Source organism: Lygodium microphyllum, chromosome 11, assembly GCF_053477565.2.
Source record: "Lygodium microphyllum isolate KBCC chromosome 11, Lygodium_microphyllum_v1.1.10, whole genome shotgun sequence".
Lineage (NCBI taxonomy): Eukaryota > Viridiplantae > Streptophyta > Polypodiopsida > Schizaeales > Lygodiaceae > Lygodium > Lygodium microphyllum.
Window position 1 is genome coordinate 97,700,900 of NC_141145.1, and position 22,137 is coordinate 97,723,036.

Consider the following 22,137-nt stretch of genomic DNA (forward strand, 5'->3'; position numbering starts at 1 on the left):
GGGTCCAATCTCTACCACACGCGGAGGGCCCCACAGGATCAGCCACTGCCTAAGGAGGAGGCCACCTATGAGGGATGGGACCAGATGGAGAGACCCCTAATACTTATGATCTCACGGATGATCCGAAGCAAGCCCTCCGTACCACACGAGATCATCCGCGCAGAGCTGGGGGCACCGCCCCTCGTGGCTGAGGCCCTCTTCCAGACCGTGACCTTGCGCCCAATATGGGACCTGCCCCGGCACCGGTACCCCAGACTCGACCTGAAGTTATCCAAACAGCTAGCAACACAAGGGGACACTGAGTATTGGTATGCCCGAATAGAGACCTGGCTACGGCTCCATGGCCTGCACATGGACAACCTCCCCCCACTACAATACAGCCTAGACTGCCCACACCTGGAGCTCAGCCGAGAGGAGGTAAATCGCATCACCAGAATGGATATCATCCAGACAGACACTACCAGGACATGGGTGACCCCCACATCGGAACTAGGAACCAAGAAGGCTTTCTACCGAGAACACTTCCTGCATATCTCCCCGGACGGCTTCATCACCCGCCCAAGCTACATGGACACACACCTGTCTCACGGAGTCAGAAGTGCCATCGGACAGATCCGCACGTCCTCACACCAACTAGGGGTCGAAACGGGCAGATACAGGGCCAACCCCCTCCCCCCAGAAGACTGAATCTGTCAGCTCTGTCATCTCGAGCCAGAGACAGAGGAACACTATATCTGTAGATGCCCAGTGTACTACGAAATCCGGGGACGCTTCCACTGCCTATTCAGCGAAGGATTTGGACCACTCTCCAAGGTGATGGAATTCAAAGACCAGAGATGCCTGGGGCTCTTTCTACTGGAAATACGACGCCACAGAGACCACCTCCTACGAACCACGGAGCAAAGACAAGGAGCCACCAACCAACGCACACTCAACGACTTCTACCAAATACCAGCTACCCTCCCCACCACCGAGGCCCCACCAGCCCAACCAGCCTCCCGGCCCCCGGGGACCACCTTAGAAATAGCCACAGCGAGAGGTAAAGCCCGGGGACCACGCCCCGCCGGCCCCCGTCCCCGCAGAAGACACTGGTCGAAGATACAAGGGATACTACGCCGCCATCAGAGGGCCCTGCCCCGCCGCTTTAGCCTCTCCATGCTAGACCGACCCATGCGGGACATCTTAGGATGAACACCCCAGGAGCAGTTCCACACTGCAATGGGAGTACCTCTAGATTGTATCTAGTCCAGATATCATTTTGTACCTACTCAATTTAGTTCAACATAGCATAAATGTTAGCTTCACTAGGACTTTTGAAATCTCCCAGACATTTGTATGCAACATTTTGGTCTCATAGGACAACCTGGCCTGTTGTAGACGTTAATATAACTCTCTCTCTCTCTCTCTCTCTCTCTCTCTCTCTCTCTCTCTCTCTCTCTCTTTTTTCGTAAAAGGTAATTGTATTAATTACGAAAAAAATACAAGATTACTGGATTACAAGATACATGATGACCCAAAGCCATCATGTGAAGAGGTTTTCTCTTTCTCTTTCTCTCTCTATTTTCTGATTACAAGATACACGAGGGCCCTAGGCCAACGTGTGGGGAAGCCCCGTAATAATGCACTGAAAAGGATACACCAATCATGACAACGAGGCAGAGACAATTGCCATATGCCACGGATGCAAATCCTCCCGAGGGAGCAAGTCGAAGTGTCGGATGATATCTAGCTGCCAATGCAAAAGCCCTTTAAGCCTGGCAATATGTCGCGGTACATTAGAGGCCGAATCAAAGAGAAAAGCATTGCGCGTGGTCCAAATGTGCCAGCATCCCCAATATCTGAAAAAGTGAAATAAGATCTTCTCATGCAACTGTGGCGGTGCGGGATACTTCGGGCGCACAAAAACCCAGTCGAAAGGAGTTAGCGAGGACCCCACCACCGCGCGCCAAATGTGCGACAAGAGTGACCAGATATTCTTGGCGAGCGGGCAAGAGAGAAAACGATGTCGGGCCGATTCCGCCGGTGTGGTACAGAAGAAACAATTGCCATTCGAGATGCGACGCTTGGCAAGGGCCGAGGCCAGAGGAAGACCACCAATCATCACCCGCCAAAGAAAAACCTTGCATTTAAAAGGTGTCTTATTTAGCCAGCCCTCCATCAGCGTTTTCTGCCACCATGACAGCGATTTCCGCAGTCCCCAAACAGTATTAGCTTTCTCTCCCAGCCATTGGTGATCTTGAACAAGAAGATGATACACCTGATTAGTAGAGGCCTTTTCCAGACTCAGGCGGCCTGCAAGGTCCCAGTCCTGCCAAGGGCGATCCACAGTCAAGGCAGGAAAGGGTTGCCGACCCTGAAGCTCCGACGAAAGCTGCTCCCATAAATCACGGTATCCACGCGGGATCTTGAAGAGTCGCCGAGCAGTCCGAAACGATACGAGGACGTTGCGCGTGGCAAGGGTAGCATCTGCAACCGACGTCACACCTAAACGGGCCATGCGATTAAATCTTGGTCTGAGTTGATGTTTATCTTCCCATGAAAGGAGTCTCGAGACTGCCAATAATTCTAGCTGAAAGGAGTTAGTCTGCAAGCGGTCCCCTACTGGGTGCCAACGGGCCTTTTGGAGCACCACTTTCCACGAGCCGACCAAGTGCAGTAACAAAGAGGAAGAGGGACTGGAAACACGAGAGTCAGCATTAAGCACATGCCACCAGGAGGCCCGAAGCAGTGTGTTGCCATGGCGGAGCCCGCTGTCCTCAAGAAAATAACGGGCTATGATGGTCCATGGGTGATGGTCCACACACATGGCACGAAAAAGGGACCAACGGAGAGCTAACATATGAGTGTGTGCATCCAAAATAGCTCCTCCACCCATGCGCTTAGGGGTACATGCGTGCGACCATGAAATCAAGGAAATGCCGGCGTGCAGTGAATCCTTCTTCCACAGCATGAAACGGATGGGATGAGTGAGGGCCTTCAAAGTAGTAGGCGTCCATGGCAACAAAGGCAGGAAATACGTTAGCATTGGAAGCATGATTGTCTGGGCCACTTTGAGGCGGACATGGAATGGCCACGCTTGCGACTTCCAATACATAAACTTCGCCGCCAGTTTTTGTGAAATCCACTCCAGCAGGTCTTTTGGCCGTAGATCCACCCCCAATGGGTATCCAAGATGCCTGACGATGGAGCCACGGGAAACCACCTGGCCTGGCCAGCCTAAGGACTGCAAATCAGGCTCCGTACAACTGAGAATGGCTGACTTAAGGGCATTGATGCGAAGCCCAGAGGCCTGACCAAAGAGCGACCAAACATCTAATGCCCTTCGACTGTTGTCCCTGTCCGCCTGCAAAATCATAAAGGTGTCATCAGCCAAAGATTGGCTAACGAAGTGCTGACCCAACGGAAGAGACAGTCCGGCCAGCTGAGCAGAGGCTGCCATGGAGGATAACATTGAAAGGACCGGGTGAGTCGCCAGGGCAAAGAAGAGAGGGCTCAAAGGACAACCCTGTCTGACCGAGCGTGCAAGGACAAATGGGTCTGTAACTCCACCATTAAGCATAACTCTGGAGGAAGCCTCAGCACTAATGGTGTAGATCAATCGGGACATTCGGGTACCAAAGCCCATAGCCGACATGAGGTCTGCAATGAAAGACCAGTCCACATAATCAAACGCCTTTTCCAAGTCCAATTGGATCAATACCACTTCCTGACTGGAGTGCCGCGCATAGTCAATAGCCATTTGCACATTTAAGATATTATGCAGAATGTTGCGGCCCTTAATGAAACCATATTGGAGAGGATGCACAATAGCTGGAAGGTGCTTGTGAAGCCGATTCGCCAACACTTTGGAGTAGATTTTATACACGGAGCCCATCAAAGAGATTGGTCTCCAGTGTTGCAACTTTGACGGCGAAGGGACCTTTGGAATTAGTTTGATAAGGCCTTCTTTCCATGAGGAGGGCATGACCCCCGTTTCCCACACCTGCTGAAACATGGCCACCAATAGCTTCACCAACTGCGTGGCCGAGGTCTGAAAGAATTCATTCGTGAGACCATCCCAGCCAGGATTTTTATCCTTTGGCAGGTGCAACAAGACGTCCATAACCTCTTCCTCGCAAATATCCGTCTCCAAAGTGGCTTGCATATCAACTGGAACCTGTTGGCGGACCAGATGATAGAAGACCGAGCGGGCAAGCGTAACCTGGCTAGAAGGCGAGGAAGAGGAACCAAGAAGTTCCATAAAATAGTTTCTGCACATAGTGACAATGGTCTGCGGATCCGTGACCATGCGACCTTCCGAATCCTGGAGTCTGGTCATATTTTCGCGAGCCGGAGACGCATGCAAGGCGCGAAAGAACTTATGAGACTGACAGGTGCTATCTTGCAATGTGTCCGTCAAGTTGTGCAGCTTGGCCTGTTGATAAGATTTCAACTGAAACACTTGAATAAGATGGGCCAACCGCCTTTCCAGAGAGCAGAAAATCATCATCAGGGGAATCTAGAAGCAAGGAACGGACCAAAGCCAGTAAGTCTTCTGCTGCATGTCGACGTCGGCGGCAAAGCGAGGCATGATGGATCCCATACTGGCGAGCAACCCGCTGCACGTTAGAGAGCAGCCGTGCAAATGAAGGCAAGCCCTCAGAGGCGAAGTCCAATAAGAACCTCTCAATCAGCTGTTGCATATAGCCCTGGAAAATTGAATGCTTTAAATAAGAGGAGTTGAAACGTAACGGAAGCCTATCCAGCAGTTGCACAAAGGGTGCAATAGAGTGTGCCCGCATCTCAAGTGGAGGGGGAAATGGTCCGACAACGCATATTGCCGCAAGACCTTCATTTCCAGCATTTCGGGAAGAAAATCATCCCCCTGCATGATATACATTCTGTCCAGTCGCGACCAGGTAGTTGCGTATTGTGCGGAATGAAAAGTAAATCCTGAAAAAGAAGGGTCAAGCCACGACCAAAGATCTTGCTTGAGTACGTGCAAAGCAAAGGAACTCCACACCCGGCTTTCCGGCATATCCATTACCGAATGCCCTGAAGTGGACTGAGAAGAGTCAACACACATATTGAAATCTCCCATCAAAAACCCCCTTCGGCCGAGTGACATGGAGCCCTGCAAAGTGGACCAAAGATCCCGTCGGCATGCGGGATCATTCGGAGCATAGAGGCCCAATAGCCATAAAATCTCTCCTTCAAATAAGACTTCGATCACCAGAAAGCGGCCCTGCACATCATTTTTAACAAGGATAGGCTGATATTTCTCATGGACAATCATCAGAACGCCCGAATAGTGCGTAGCATGGGTCCCTGCATAAAACAGACGGAATCCATGATAATCCATCACTTTTCCTGCTTCACCGTGACTTTTATGCTCAACTGCACACAGTACATCCCACTGGTTCTCATGCAAGACGGTCCACATTGCATGTTGCTTATGGCGAGAGCAAATGCCTCGCACATTCCACGTGGCTATCTTCATGTATCCTGAAAGAAGGAAGTCAGGAACGAGGCGCCTGCTGCCTCGATTTCACCTTTTCCGCGAGAGCATCCAAGACACCCTCATCCAGAAAATCAGCCAATACAGCAAAAGAATTCTGGCGACCTGCTTTGGAGGTAGAAGGGAAATCCACTGCCTTGGGAGGGGGGCGGGGATAACGCCGATCCCAGGGTGTAATAACATTTCCTTTGGCATCGAACGCCAGCTTGGCAGGTGGGCCTTTGGGGCCATCGGTATAGGCTCTCCTTGGAGACTGATTACGGGGGGCAGACGGGGCCGTAGGACGCGCAGCCTGCTGTGAAGTGGCCATTTCTTTCCGGCGCGTATATGTGCGTACGGAATCCTGGGGCGCGGTAGGCCCAGGATCCGCCAGGCCTGCATCCAACTTTTTACCTTTTTTGGAACGTGCCTCAATCCAGTCAGTGTGACGGGAATCCACACTCAGGACCTGTTGCTTGCCTTTATCCATGACATGAGGAGACTGAAGAGCTTCCTGGGGCGTGGCATCAAGCAGCATGTCGTCCTTGGGCAGCACAACCTGCGCATCTTCCGAAGACGATTGCTTTTCAAGGCATTCGGCCATGAAATGCCCCAATTTACCACATGAAAAGCAATGGCCCGCAAAGTTGCCCCATTTTAAGCGAAAATACAAAGGATGCATGCCCGAACAATTGAGACGAAGCCACGCGGGCCTTTTCCTGGCCGTGTCCCATAGCATGCATAAACGGTTGCGATTCATCGCCCTGAGGCTTGGGGGAACCAGCACTGTTCCCACAACAGCCATCGCATCCTTCAACATGGGCCAATAGACCGCCGGACAATTTTCCACCTCCACCCACACCGGGCATTCGCGTTGAAGCAGACGCTGGAAGTCGGCCATGGGGCGCCATGGCACAACATGAACCAGGCGGCGATCAAAGAATAGCGGCAACTTGGACAGGAGCTGAGCGCGATGCGTTTCTGATTTCAGCAGGACCTCATAAAAGCCGCGAGGTCCAAGGAAGATCTCCTCAACAGACTCCCTTGCAATAGATGGTGCAACCACTGGCGAATATGCGAAAGCACTGGGATCCTGCCCGTGAAGAAAAGTATAACTGCACGGTCATAAAACACAGAGAAGGATCGCAAGACTGATTTGGGGTCCACCGTGGCGTCCAGCACATCATCCGTTCCCGCAACAGAAAAAGATTCGGTATTATGCTGGACATAATCGCCGAGCAGAGTATTGGCGAAGTCCAGCAAATGCTCCCAGTCAATTTCCTGCGAGTCCACAGGATCAGAGGCCACTTGCGCATAGGAGAGTGCCTGAGGACTCATTGGCTCATCAGGCTTATGCTTGGAGCGTTTGCCGGCAGGCGGCAGTTCAGAACTCGGCGGCAACTCCTCCGTGCATGGTACCATATCTTCCGGCTCCTCTGCATCGGAATCAGGGCCAAGGGCTGCCACCGTCCGGTCAAGAAAATCCATATCCAGGCCAGCCATACTGCTGTCTTCACACTCGTCCTGGTAAAGGGCGAGCTAGGTTAGTTGAGGTCGATCCTGTTTCTGCAAACGGAAGGCGTTCAAACTTCGGGCGTCGACGGGGCCACAGGGCTCTACACGCTGACGCAGGGGAAACGATCACCGGCGGCTCAGGCGGGCAGTCATCAGGCGAGCAGGTGCAGGCTGGCACAGGCGAACAGGGGCGGGACAGGCAGGCAAGCCCGAGGCGTCAACGGCACGATCTGTCAGGACGCGCAGGTCCAGGCGACGGCAGGGGCAGGGGTAGGATTTCTGGCGACGTGGCGACGGGGCAGCCTGGCGCGTGGACGACGGATCACACAGTCGACAGGCGGCAAGGCAACGGGGCGCACAGACCTGCAGGCGACGTGGCGGCGGGTTGCACAGGCGGCGGGCGACGTGGCGACGAGATGCACAGGCGCCAGGCGATGACGACGTGGGCGACGGGATGCACAGGCGACAGGCGCTGAACGTCCCCCGCTTAGGTCTAGCGAAGAGCTCCGTTCTCTCTCCCCGCCGGGGAAATTTCTCTCTCTCTCTCTCTCTTTTTTTTTTCGTAAAAGGTAATTGTATTAATTACGAAAAAAAGTACAAGATAACTTGATTACAAGATACATGACGCCAATGCAGGCCATCATGTAAAGAGGGGCTAAGTGCTACATGTTACAAAGTTATGGCAAGGGGGCAGATGAAATTGCCATAAGCCAGGGACGGAAGTCCTCCCTAGAGAGCAAATCAGAATGCCGGAGAAGATCCAACTGCCAATACAAAAGGCCCTTAAGCCTCGCAATATGTCGCTGAACATTATAGGCGGAGTCAAAAAGAAAAGCATTCCTAATGGTCCAGTTATGCCAACAGCCCCAATATCGAAGAAAATGATACATGAGTTTCATATGTGGCTGTGCAGGAGTGGGGTATTTGGGCTGGCCGAAAACCCAATCAAAGGGGCGCAAGGTGAATCCAACCGCTCCTTGCCAAATAGCCGACAAAAAGAACCAGACTTTTTTTGCGACAGGGCAAGAAATAAATCTGTGGCGGGCTGATTCCACCGCAGTGGTGCAAAAGAAACAGTTGCCATTGGAAATTCGTCGCTTGGAAAGGGCCGACGCAAGCGGAAGACCACCAATCATCACTCTCTCTCTCTCTCTCTCTCTCTCTCTCTCTCTCTCTCTCTCTCTCTCTCTCTCTCTCTCTCTCCATTAAGATAATTGAATTAAGTAGTAAATATATACATCAGACCATCAGGTCAGCATTCTCACTAAATCTCTTACTTTCTATTACACAGGTGAAGTAGAGCAAACAATAGCCACCCAGGGGGCGGCTATGTCAGGAAGAACCAAGTTAGCTAATATCATAGAAGAAATCTGCCATAGCACTAAACCTCAAACACGGGCCACATGACCACGGATGCCTGAAGCCAAATCAAAAATAAAGGCATTCCGAGTACACTAAATATGCCACAAGGCAGTCCATCTGAGGAAATGGAAAAGGCAAGAATAATCAGAATGCAAAGAAGGCACGAAGGGCAGCTTTCCCATAATCCATGAACGGGCTGTTATCTGGAGCTGAGTCGCCAAGAGCCACACGCAAGAAATAAAACTCCAGATCTATCGCACAACCGGACAAGAGGCAAAAAGATGAAGCAATGTTTCATCACATGTAGTGCAGAATACACAACGACCCGCAAAGATCTTTCGAGCATGTACACCTCTCCAGTTGCAAGACCACCAATCAGCAGTCGCCACAAGAAGACTTTACCCTGATAGGGAACCTTAGACTTCCAAAGCTGAATGAATCTTTCCTACCACTTCTTTTTTCCATCCCTAATATGCCATAACTTATTCACCTTTGTAGTGACCCATCTCTTGGCCTCCGCCATCTGATGATATATCTGGTTAGGAGCCCTCTTCTCGAAATGATTCAGGATCACAAACTTCCAGTCACGCCATGGATACAATGGATGTAGCACTGGCAAAGGAGAGAACCTCTGAAGTTTGACTTGTATGGATGACCAAATGTCACAATATCCACGGGGTACCCGAAAGTGCTAACGAACACACCAAAAGAATAAAGACAAGACTCTCTCTTCTCTCTCTCTCTCTCTCTCTCTCTCTCTCTCTCTCTCTCTCTCTCTCTCTCTCTCTCTCTCTCTCTCTCTCTCTCTCTCTCTCTCTCTCTCTCTCTCTCTCTCTCTGTGTGTTTCAAGATGAAATGGAGAGGATGGCCTTCATGAGGAAGAAAGTCGTATTGCACAGACTTTCCAAGGGATCCTATCTACCTTGACCATGACCTTACCAAGATGCAAGTGAAACATAGGCACATAAACATAACCAAAATAATCCAAGCTAGGAAGAAGAACAAGAAGGCAATGCATAGAGATAGTCAAGTCATCATTGATGGTGAGGCAGTTGAATAGGGACATGTGGCCTATGAGACAGACACTTCAGAGATACGAATGACAATATGAAATTATAACAGCTCATTATGGAAACACCGAAGGAAGATGGAGGACGTGATGGAGGACCATGAGCTGATTTTGGTCACAAAGACACACCAGAGTCCTAAGAGGGGACTGCACAAATTACAGGGATATGTATGGGAGTCCACATATAGGAGCTGCATGAGACATCAAGGCACCACTCGAGGATCACGAGGAATCGTGGTACTCATCAAGCAAGATGTACTAGATAGAGTCCACATCATGGCACGAGATTCGGACGCGTGACACGTGTGGATCAAGGTAGAGATCTCTCGCAATTGGATGCTATATATTGCCCTCTGCCACTTCCCCCCATGGGGATCAAGATATGCTACCGGGGAGCCCAAGCAGCAATAGGAGGAAGAGGGGGATGGAGGAGGAAGCTATAGGTGATGGATATACAAGAGGCAAGCATATGCAAGATATCCGTTGATACTGGTGAGAATAGCACTCACTACACAAGGATCGTGACACCGCCTCATTGTTTACAAGGAGATAGAGAAATGGCCTATATTCAGAGCACTGACTTACCGTGCCCCCTGTCCAATTGGAGTGAACCATACCTACCTATCCCTCACCATATCCTCCTCTCCACACCCACACGTGCCAACCACTGCCCATACCCAATCCACTACTTTCTATTTTAGGCATGAGCTAGCCAGCATATAAAGCCATCACATATATGATGGGCTCACATAGTTTGAGCATACTGCCCCCCTAGGAACACTCACCCCCCAACTCACCTCCATCCTCCACTTAGCTGCTCTCCAAAGCTTTCTGCACCACACACACACACACCAGAAAATCCACCCCACCGAGCACCATGCCTCAAAACAAATGATATAATGATGAGTGCAAAGAACTATAGAAGCATCTCCAGATTCACAAAGGATTAGGGACCATTACAAAGAGAGCAGTCCGCAAGAAAATTAAGACCTTGACTCGTCGTGAATGACAAGCATATGAGGAGGCACATTATTGGGATCTCTACCATTTATTCATGAGCAGAGACGTAGCGAAAGTGTGGTGCAGATTACTAAAGTCACGCCACCGCACACACATTAGTGACCCGAAGACATGGCACTCCTATGGACAAGGACTATATGATATACCACACCGGCCACCAATTCCCCACTCATCTTCTTCACACATGATATGGTGAGGTAGTGCCGAGAACCTTGTGGATGAAGATGATGAAGCATCCCTAGCGGAAGAGCAAGGATAGAAGTCACCACCATGACAACATCAAGAGAGATATTGCATGATCCATCGTGTGAGGGAAAGCCTCCATGCTCGTGGAAGAGCAAAACTCCAAGTAGATGGAATCATGAAAGGAACAGTGTGCATCTCCTCTCTCTAGATCAAGGACTGATGCAAGCCTACATGTTAGCCTTGCATTGTAATACAAAGCCCAACAAAAGAGAGAAAAAAATCTGCAAGCATAGAGGTGGTAGTGAGATGCTCCAAACGACAAAATTGAAAATAAAGAAAGCAAAGCTAAGTACAATGCAATGAGTATGAAGTATGTAGAGGAAGTCTAAAAAGGGAAGGGCTAAGTGTGTGGCCACCATCGCATACAGTGAGGTAGGGAAGTGGTCCTAGAACGTGTAGTTGATGTCCTAGGAATGGATGCATAAAGTGCAATAGATGAGCCACTACCAAACCAATCAACCAATCCTTCAAGAGTAGTGAAAAAGGTAGGCTGCTAAGACTGTCCACATGCCACATATCCAGTAGCCATTGGGGCAGATGTAACAGATGGTGCAACAACGGGAGGCATAACCCTAGTGGACTAGCTAGCCAGAGTGGAGGTAGTCGCATCAGTCTGCACTGGTTTTCTAGGAGGAAGACCTTGGGCCTTGGTACGACACTCTTCGTCCATATGGCTTGACCTCTAGCTTGTGTGCAAAACCTATTTTTCTTAGGAATTTGCTACCAAAGGGGTTGTGTTTCTTTGGTTCTATCGGAGGAAGTGGTGTCACCCTTGTTTTGGCTTGCCTTCGCATCTTGTGAGTTCTTGCCACTGTTAGTTTTTCCTCTTGAAGAAAAGGCAACCAACCCTTGTCTCTCCGAATAGATATATGTGGAGGACTTCTTGTGGACTTGATTGTGCAGCCCTGTGTAACGCAAGAATTGACACTCAAACTCGTAGTAGATCGACAATCTAGGGAGTGAGATAATGTGCTACATAAAATGGAAGTATTTGTCGGGTGACTTGTTCAAAAAGAACATAAGCTGATCATCCCTTGCTTTGGGGAGCCAGTAGTGGCAAACTCGTTGAGTAACTGTCGATATTCGACCAACTTGACTTGCATATCATCCCCTTCCTTAATGGAAAACTCTTGAAGCTCAAAATTGAGATTGATATGTCGAGTGCAATCTCGAGCCACATAGTGGTCAATGAGATGACTTCAACGTTCAGATGCAAGGGAAAAATGTTGTAACTGAGAGTGGAATTTAAGAAGAAACCCTTGCATTAACTCAACATTGGTTGTCTATTGCGCGCTCTCCATTGATAGATGTGATCATGGTGAGCTAATCGAGGGTCCCCAATACCCACAACGAGGTCCCAAAGTCCCTAAGATTCAACCACTTGTTCCATGAAGTTCGACCAAGTGGTAAAATTCAATCCGTTAAAACGAGTCTTATCCATGAAGGCATTTTTTGCCGTTGCAACAAGAGTCGTAGTGCTAGGAGATGGAGAAGGTGGGTAATGGGATAGGGTGAATAGGGGAGATAGGGTAGGGAAGCACAGTACATTGAGGAAGAAATCCTAAACTACCCACCATGCATACGAGAAGTGTGCACAATGGCTCCAAAGGTAGGCATGGGTAGATTGGGTATGGGCATGGTAACCGCATGAGGAGCCCAAGGTGAAGAGATAGAGACATGGGGAGCAAAAGATGGAAATTCCTGCGTAGGAGTGACCCAAGGTATGCGTGACGACAATCCATAAGCAAAGGATGGATATCCTTGCGTCTAAAAGGTCGTGTGGGGGGATTTTGAGTATCCAGGGGTAGTGAGGGGACTGCTCTTCACTGCCTTCCTAGAGTGAAAGGATGTGGTAAAATGGGGGTAGGTGGAAGGTACAGTGTTAAAGGGTATCGTTCCCCCTAATGATGCACCAAGAGGTAGAGGGAATGGAGGTTAGATAGATGGTGGTATGGAGAAAGAGAAAGTGTTAGGAGCATAGATGAAAGATCCAACCCCAAGTGTGCTTTGAGCAGAAGTAGAATGTAATCCAAGATTTTGAAATGAAGATGTGAGTAGATTAGAATGTGGAGAAGATAGTGGTGGGATGGAAGGGAGTCGAGAAGTGTGCTTTACTTGCTCAAATAAAACAGATAGTAGAGATATATCTTATACAGGGTATCAACTTTGAGAACCTCCTCTATTAAAGTTAACATACAAAAAATCATCTGGATCCTACACAACACAAGAAGAAACAAGAGAGGGTTTTGGCTCATATGACTCAAAAGGGTTATACAAACCTTGAGCAAGGCCTGGCAGAGATAAAGGAGATGGATCTCCACCACAGACCTGTCAAATGTCATAATCCCTCCAAGATCAGAGAGATGGCCAGTCTCACCAATCGGTCCAAACGTAGTAGCACTCATTGAAGGAGTGTAAACAGAATTGTACGTGATGCCCAAGTACTGGGCGCCATGGCACAACATGGACCAAACGGCGATCAAAGAACAATGGCAATTTGGACAGGAGATCAGTCCGATGCTTTTCCGATTTCAACAGCACCTCGTAGAAGCCTCTGGGCCCAACAAAAATCTCCTTAGCACACTCCCCTTGTAGTAAATGGTGCAGCCACTTGCGAATATGGGAAAGCACTGGGATCCTGCCAATGAAGAACAGTATAACAGCACGGTCATAAAACACCGAAAAAGAGCGCAAGACATTTTTCGGGTCCACCGTGGCTTCCAGAACATCTTCAAATCCAGAGTCAGAAAACGCTTCATGATTATGTTGGACATAATTGCCAAGCAGAGTGTTGGCAAACTCCAGCAAATGCTTGTAGTCAATATCCTGAGAATCCACAGAATCAGAGGCAACCTGCGCATAAGAGCGTTCCTGATGACTCATTGTCTCTTCCGAAGCATGCTTGGAGCGTTTGCCCGCAGGCTAAAAGTCAGGACCAAGAGGCATATCCTCTGTGCAAGGAACCATATCCTCTGGTTCCTCTGTATCAGAATCCGGACCAAGGGCTACCACCGTTTGGTCGAGAAAAGCCATATCCAGGCCAGCCATGCTTCTCTCTCTCTCTCTCTCTCTCTCTCTCTCTCTCTCTCTTTTTTCGTAAAAGGTAATTATATTAATTACGAAAAAAATGCAAGATTACTGGATTACAAGATACATGATGACACAAGGCCATCATGTGAAGAGGTTTTCTCTTTCTCTCTTTCTCTCTTTTCTCTGATTACAAGATACACGAGGGCCCTAGGCCAACGTGTGGGGAAGCCCCGTAGTAATGCACTGAAAAAGTTACACCAATCATGGCAACGACCCAGAGGCAATTGCCATATGCCACGGATACAAATCCTCTGGAGGGAGCAAGTCGGAGTGTCGGATGATATCCAGCTGCCAATGCAAGAGCCCTTTAAGCCTGGCAATATGTCGGGGTACATTAGAGGCCGAATCAAAGAGAAAAGCATTGCGCGTGGTCCAAATGTGCCAGCATCCCCAATATCTGAAAAAGTGAAATAAGATCTTCTCATGCAACTGTGGCGGTGCGGAATACTTCGAGCGCACAAAAACCCAATCGAAAGGAGTTAGCGAGGATCCCACCACCGCGCGCCAAATGTGCGACAAGAGTGACCAGATATTCTTGGCGAGCGGGCAAGAGAGAAAACGATGTCGGGCCGATTCCGCCGGTGTGGTACAGAAGAAACAATTGCCATTCGAGATGCGACGCTTGGCAAGGGCCGAGGCCAGAGGAAGACCACCAATCATTACCCGCCAAAGAAAAACCTTGCATTTGAAAGGTGTCTTATTTTGCCAGCCCTCCATCAGCGTTTTGTGCCACCATGACAGCGATTTCCGCAGTCCTCAAACAGTGTTAGCTTTCTCTCCCAGCCATTGGTGATCTTGAACAAGAAGATGATACACCTGATTAGTGGAGGCCTTTTCCAGACTCAGGCGGCCTGCAAGATTCCAGTCCTGCCAAGGGCGATCCACCGTCAAGGCAGGAAAGGGTTGCCGACCCTGAAGCTTCGACGAAAGCTGCTCCCACAAATCACGGTATCCACGCGGGATCTTAAAGAGTCGCCGCGCAGTCCGAAATGAGACGAGGACATTGCGAGTAGCAAGGGTAGCATCCGCAACCGACATCACACCTAAACGGGCCATGCGATTAAATCTTGGTCTGAGTTGATGTTTATCTTCCCATGAAAGGAGTCTCGATACTGCCAACAATTCCAGCTGAAAGGAGTTAGTCTGCAAGCGGTCCCCCACTGGGTGCCAGCGGGCCTTTTGGAGCACCACTTTCCAAGAGCCGACCAAGTGCAGTAACAAAGAGGAAGAGGGACTGGAAACACGAGAGTCAGCATTAAGGACATGCCACCAGGAGGCCCGAAGCCGTGTGTTGCCATGGCGGAGCCCGCGGTCCTCAAGAAAATAACGGGCTATGATGGACCAAGGGTGGTGATCCACACACATGGCACGAAAAAGGGACCAACGGAGAGCTAACATATGAGTGTGTGCATCCAAAATCGCTCCGCCACCCATGCGCTTAGGGGTACATGCGTGTGACCAAGAAATCCAGGAAATGCCGGCCTGCAGTGAGTCCTTCTTCCATAGCATGAAACGGATGGGATGAGTGAGGGCCTTCAAAGTAGTAGGAGTCCATGGCAACAATGGCAGGAAATACGTTAGCATTGGAAGCATGATTGTCTGGGCCACTTTGAGGCGGACATGGAATGGCCACGCTTGCGACTTCCAATACATAAACTTTGCTGCCAATTTTTGTGAAATCCACTCCAGCAGGGCTTTTGGCCGTACATCCACCCCCAATGGGTATCCAAGATGCCTGACAATGGAGCCACGGGAAACCACCTGGCCTTGCCAGCCTAAGGACTGCAAATCAGGCTCCGTACAACTGAGAAGGGCTGACTTAAGGGCATTGATGCGAAGCCCAGAGGCCTGACCAAAGAGTGTCCAAACATCTAAAGCCCTTCGAATGTTGTCCCTGTCCGCCTGCAAAATCATAAAGGTGTCATCCGCCAAAGATTGGCTAACGAAGTGCTGACCCAACGGAAGAGACAGACCGGCCAGCTGGGTAGAGGCTGCCATGGAGGATAACATTGAAAGGACCGGGTGAGTCGCCAGGGCAAAGAAGAGAGGGCTCAAAGGACAACCCTGTCGGACCGAGCGTGCAAGGACAAATGGCTCTGTAACTCCACCATTAAGCATAACTCTGGAGGAAGCCTCAGCACTGATGGTGTAGATCAATCGGGACATTCGGGTACCAAAGCCCATAGCCGACATGAGGTCTGCAATGAAAGACCAGTCCACATAATCAAATGCCTTTTCCAAGTCCAATTGGATCAATACCACTTCCTGACCAGAGTGCCGCGCATAGTCAATAGCCATTTGCACATTTAAGATATTATGCAGAATGTTGCGGCCCTTAATGAAACCATACTGGAGAGGATGCACAATAGCTGGAAGGTGCTTGTGGAGCCGATTCGCCAGCACTTTGGAGTAGATTTTATACATGGAGCCCATCAAAGAGATTGGTCGCCAGTGTTGCAACTTTGACGGCGAAGGGACCTTTGGAATTAGTTTGATAAGGCCTTCTTTCCATGAGGAGGGCATGACCCCCGTTTCCCACACCTGCTGAAACATGGCCACCAATGGCTTCGCCAACTGCGTGGCCGAGGTCTGAAAGAATTCATTAGTGAGACCATCCCAGCCAGGGCTTTTATCATTCGGCAGGTGCAACAAAACGTCCATAACCTCGTCCTCGCAAATATCCGTCTCCAAAGCGGCTTGCATATCAACTGGAACCTGCTGGCGGACCAGATGATAGAAGACCGCACGGGCATGCGTAACCTGGCTAGAAGGCGAGGAAGAGGAACCAAGAAGATCCATAAAATAGTTTCTGCACATAGTGACAATGGTCTGTGGATCCGTGACCATGCGACCTTCCGAATCCTGGAGTCTGGTCATATTTTCGCGGGGCGGAGATGCATGCAAGGCGCGAAAGAACTTATGAGACTGGCAGGTGCTATGTTGCATTGTGTCCATCAAGTCGTGCAGCTTGGCCTGTTGATAAGATTTCAACTGAAACACTTGAATAAGATGGGCCAACCGCCTCTCCAGAGACAGCAGAAAATCATCATCAGGGGAATCCAGGAGCAAGGAACGGACCAAGGCCAGTAAGTCTTCTGCTGCATGTCGACGTCGGCGGCAAAGCGAGGCATGATGGATCCCATACTGGCGAGCAACCCGCTGCACATTAGAGAGCAGCCGTGCAAATGAAGGCCAGCCCTCAGAGGCGAAGTCCAATAAGAACCTCTCAATCAACTGCTGCATATAGCCCTGGAAAACTGAATGCTTCAGATAAGAGGAGTTGAAACGTAAAGGGAGCCTATCCAGGAATTGCACAAAAGGTGCAATAGAGTGTGCCCGCATCTCAAGCTGGAGGGGGAAATGGTCCGACAACGCATATTGCCGCAAGACCTTCATTTCCAGCATGTCGGGAAGAAAGTCATCGCCCTGCATGATATACAATCTGTCCAGCCGCGACCAGGTAGTTGCATATTGTGCGGAATGAAAAGTAAACCCTGAAAAAGAAGGGTGAAGCCACGACCAAAGATCTTGCTTGAGCACGTGCAAAGCAAAAGAACTCCACACCCGGCTTTCCGGCATATCCATTACCGAATGCCCTGAAGTGGACTGAGAAGAGTCGACACACATATTGAAATCTCCCATCAAGAATCCCCTTCGGCCGAGGGACATGGAGCCCTGCAAAGTGGACCAAAGATCCCGGCGGGATGCGGGATCATTCGGAGCATAGAGGCCCAGCAGCCATAAAATCTCGCCTTCAAATAAGACTTCGATCACCAGAAAGCGGCCCTGCACATCATTTTTAACAAGGACAGGCTGATATTTCTCATGGACAATCATCAGCACGCCCGAATAGTGCGTAGCATGGGTCCCTGCATAAAACAGGCGGAATCCATGACAATCCATCACTTTTCCTGCTTCACCGTGACTTTTGTGCTCAACTGCACACAATACATCCCACTGGTTCTCGTGCAAGACGGTCCACATGGCATGTTGCTTATGGCGAGAGCAAATGCCTCGCACATTCCACGTGGCTATCTTCATGTATCCTCAAAGAAGGAAGTCAGGAACGAGGCACCTGCTGCCTCGATTTCACCTTTTCCGCGAGAGCATCCAGGACACCCTCGTCCAGAAAATCAGCCAATACTGCAAAAGAATTCTGGCGACCTGCGTTGGAGGTAGAAGGGCAATCCACTGCCTTGGGAGAGGGGCGGGGATAACGCCGATCCCAGGGTGTAATAACATTTCCTTTGGCATCGAACGCCAGCTTGGCAGGTGGGCCTCTGGGGCCGTCGGTATAGGCTCTCCTTGGAGACTGATTGCGGGGGCCCGACGGGGCCCTAGGACGCGGAGCCTGCTGTGAAGTGGCCATTTCTTTCCGGCGCGTATACGTGCGCACGGAATCCTGGGAAGCGGGAGGCCCAGAATCCGCCAAGCCTGTATCGAACTTTTTACCTTTTTGAGGACGTGCCTCAATCCAGTCAGTACGACGGGAATCCACACTTCGGACCTGTTGTTTGCCTTTGTCCATGACATGAGGAGACTGAAGGGCTTCCTGGGGCGTGGCATCAAGCACCATGTTGTCCTTGGGCAGCACAACCTGCGCATCATCCGAAGACGATTGCTTTTCAGGGCATTCGGCCATGAAATGCCCCAATTTACCACATGAAAAGCAGTGGCCCGCAAAGTTGCCCCATTTTAAGCGAAAATACAAAGGATGCATGCCCGAACAATTGAGGCGAAGCCACGCGGGCCTTTTCCTGGCCGTGTCCATGATTACAAAAGACACGAGGACCCTAGGCCAACGTGTGGAAAATCCCCGTACTAATCCACGAAAAAGGTTACACCAATCATGGCAACGACCCAGAGGCAATTGCCATATGCCAGGGAAGCAAATCCTCCCGAGGGAGCAAGTCCGAGTGCCGGATGAGATCTATCTGCCAATGCAAGAGCCCTTTAAGCCTGGCAATGTGTCTCGTTACATTAGAGGCCGAATCAAAGAGAGAAGCATTGCGCGTGGTCCAAATGTGCCAGCATCCCTAGTATCTGAAAAAGTGAAATAAGATCTTCATATGTAACTGTGGCGGTGTGGGGTACTTTGGGCGCACAAAAACCCAATCGAAAGGAGTTAGTGAGGACCCCACCATTGCGCGCCAGATTTGCGACAAGAGTGACCAGATATTCTTGGCGAGCGGGCAAGAAAGAAATCGATGTCGGGCCGATTCCGCAGTAGTGGTACAGAAGAAACAATTGCCATTCGAGATTCTACGCTTGGAAAGGGCCGAGGCAAGAGGAAGACCACCAATCATTACCCGCCAAAGAAAGACCTTGCATTTGAAAGGTGTCCTATTCAGCCAGCCCTCCATCACAGTTTCCTTCCACCATGACTGCGATTTCCGCAGTCCCCAAACAGTATTAGCTTTCACACCCAGCCATTCATGATATTGAATGAGAAGATGATACACCTGATTAGTAGAGGCCTTTTCCAGACTCAACCGGCCTGCAAGGTCCCAGTCCTGCCAAGGACGATCCACACCCAGGGCAGGAAAGGGTTGCCTACCCTGAAGCTCCGCCGACAAAAGCTGTTCCCATAAACCACGGTATCCGCGCGGGATCCTGAAAAGTCTCCTAGCAGTCCGAAACGATGCGAGGACATTGCGAGTGGCAAGGGTAGCATCCGCAATCGAAGTCACACCTAAACGGGCCATGCGGTTAAATCTCGGTCTGAGCTGATGTTTGTCTTCCCATGAAAGTAATCTCGATACTGCCAACAATTCCAGCTGAAAGGAGTTAGTATGCAAGCGGTCCCCCACTGGATGCCAACGGGCCTTTTGGAGCACCACTTTCCAAGAGCCGACCAAGTGCAGTAACAGAGAGGAAGAGAGACTGGAAAATCGAGAGTCAGCATTAAGGACATGCCACCAGGAGGCCCGAAGTCGTGTATTACCATGGCGTAGCCCGCTGTCCTCAAGAAAATAACGGGCTATAATGGTCCACGGGTGATGATCCACACACATGGCACGAAAAAGAGACCAACGAAGAGCCAGCATATGAGTTTCAGCATCCAAAATAGCTCCACCACCCATGTGTTTAGGGGTACATGTATGTAACCATGAAATCCACGAAATACCTGCCTACAGTGAATCTTTCTTCCATAACATGAAACGAATGGGATGAGTGAGAGCCTTCAAAGTAGTAGGCGTCCACGGCAGCAATGGCAGGAAATACGTTAGCATTGGCAGCATAATTGTCTGAGCCACTTTGAGGCGGACATGGAATGGCCACGCTTGCGACTTCCAATACATAAACTTCGCCGCCAGTTTTTGAGAAATCCACTCCAGTAGTTCCTTTGGCCGTACATCCACCCCCAATGGGTATCCAAGATGCCTTACAATGGAGCCACGGGAAACAACCTGGCCCTGCCAGCCTAATGACTGTAAATCAGGCTCCGTGCAACTGAGTATGGCTGATTTAAAGGCATTGATGCGAAGACCAAAAGCCTGACCAAAGAGCGTCCAAACATCTAATGCCTTTCGAATGTTGTCCCTGTCCGCCCGCAAAATCATAAAGGTGTCATCAGCCAAAGATTGGCTAATGAAGTGCTGCCCCAAAGGAAGAGACAATCCTGCCAGAGCTGAGCAGAAGCCGCCATTGAGGATAACATTGAAAGGACCGGGTGAGTCGCCATGGCAACGAAGAGAGGACTCAAAGGGCAACCCTGTCTAACCGAGCGTGCAAGGACAAATGGCTCTGTAACCCCACCATTGAGCATAACTCTTGAAGAAGCCGCAGCACTAATGGTGTAGATCAATCGGGACATCCGAGTACCAAAACCCATAGCAGACATGAGATCTGCAATGAAAGACCAATCTACATAGTCAAAAGCCTTTTCCAAATCCAATTGAATCAATACCACTTCCTGACTAGAGTGCCGCGCATAGTCAATAGCCATTTGCACATTTTAGATATTATACAGAATGTTGCGGCCCTTAATGAAACCATATTGGAGAGGATGCACAATAGCTGGAAGGTGCTTGTGAAGCCGATTCGCCAGCACTTTGGAGAAGATTTTATACATCGAGCCCATCAAAGAAATTGGTCTCCACTGTTGCAGCATGGACGGCGAAGGGACCTTTGGAATCAATTTGATAAGGCCTTCTTTCCATGAGGAAGGCATGACCCCTGTTTCCCAAACCTGCTGAAACATAACCGCCAATGGCTTCACCAGCTGCGTGGCCGAGTTCTCAAAGAATTCATTAGTGAGACCATCCCAACCAGGACTTTTATCCTTAGGCAGATGTAACAAAACATCCATAACCTCCTCCTCGCAAATATCCACCTCCAAAGAAGCTTGCATATCAAGTGGAACCTGCTGGCGGACCAGATGATAGAAGACCGAGCGGACATGCGTAACCTGGCTAGAAGGTGAGGGAGAAAAACCAAGAAGTTCCATAAAATAATTTCTGCACATATTGACAATGGTCTGCGGATCAGTGACCATGCGACCTTCCGAATCCTGGAGTCTAGTCATATTTTCGCGAGCAGGAGAAGCATGCAAGGCGCGAAAGAACTTATGAGACTGACAGGCATTATCTTGCAATGTGTCAGTCAAGTTATGCAGCTTGGCGCGCTGATAAGATTTCAACTGAGCCAAACGCATCTCCAGTGACAGCAGAAAATCATCATCTGGGGTGTCCACGAGCAACGAACGGACCAAAGCCAGTAAGTCCTCTGCTGCATGTCGACGTCGCCGACAAAGAGAGGCATGATGGATCCCATACTGCCGAGCAACCCGTTGCACATTAGAGAGCAGCCGTGCAAAGGAAGCCAAGACCTCAGAGGCGAAGTCCAATAAGAACCTCTCAATCAATTGCTGCATATAGCCCTGAAAAATTGGATGCTTCAAATAAGAGGAGTTGAAACGTAAAGGGAGTCTATCCATCAACTGCATAAAAGGTGCAATAGGTTGTGCAAGCATCTCAAGCTGGAGGGGGAAATGGTCCGACAATGCATATTGCTGCAAGACCTTCATTTCCAGCATCTCGGGAAGAAAATCATCCCCCTGCATGATATACATTCGGTCCAACCGCGACCAAGTAGTTGCATATTGTGCGGAATGAAAAGTAAACCCTGAAAAAGAAGGATGAAGCCAAGACCAAAGATCTTGCTTAAGTACGCGCAAAGCAAAGGAATTCCACACCCGGCTTTCCGGCGCATCCATTACCGAATGCCCTGAAGTGGACTGAGAAGAGTCAACACACATATTGAAATCTCCCATCAAAAAACCCCTTCGGCCAAGTGACATCGAGCTCTGCAAAGTCGACCAAAGATCCCGTCGGGATGCGGGATCATTCGGAGCATA

At 49.8% G+C, this 22,137-nt stretch overlaps 1 protein-coding gene and 1 pseudogene across 4 annotated transcripts in view; one reads left to right on the plus strand and one right to left on the minus strand.

Moving 5' to 3' along the window:
- The window catches only part of LOC148029133 (ABC transporter B family member 25, mitochondrial-like), a 280,954-nt gene that overhangs the window by 179,681 nt on the left and 79,136 nt on the right, over positions 1–22,137 (minus strand). The gene's annotated exons all lie outside the window — the stretch shown is intronic.
- Positions 352–7,467, plus strand: LOC148029134 (uncharacterized; annotated as a pseudogene).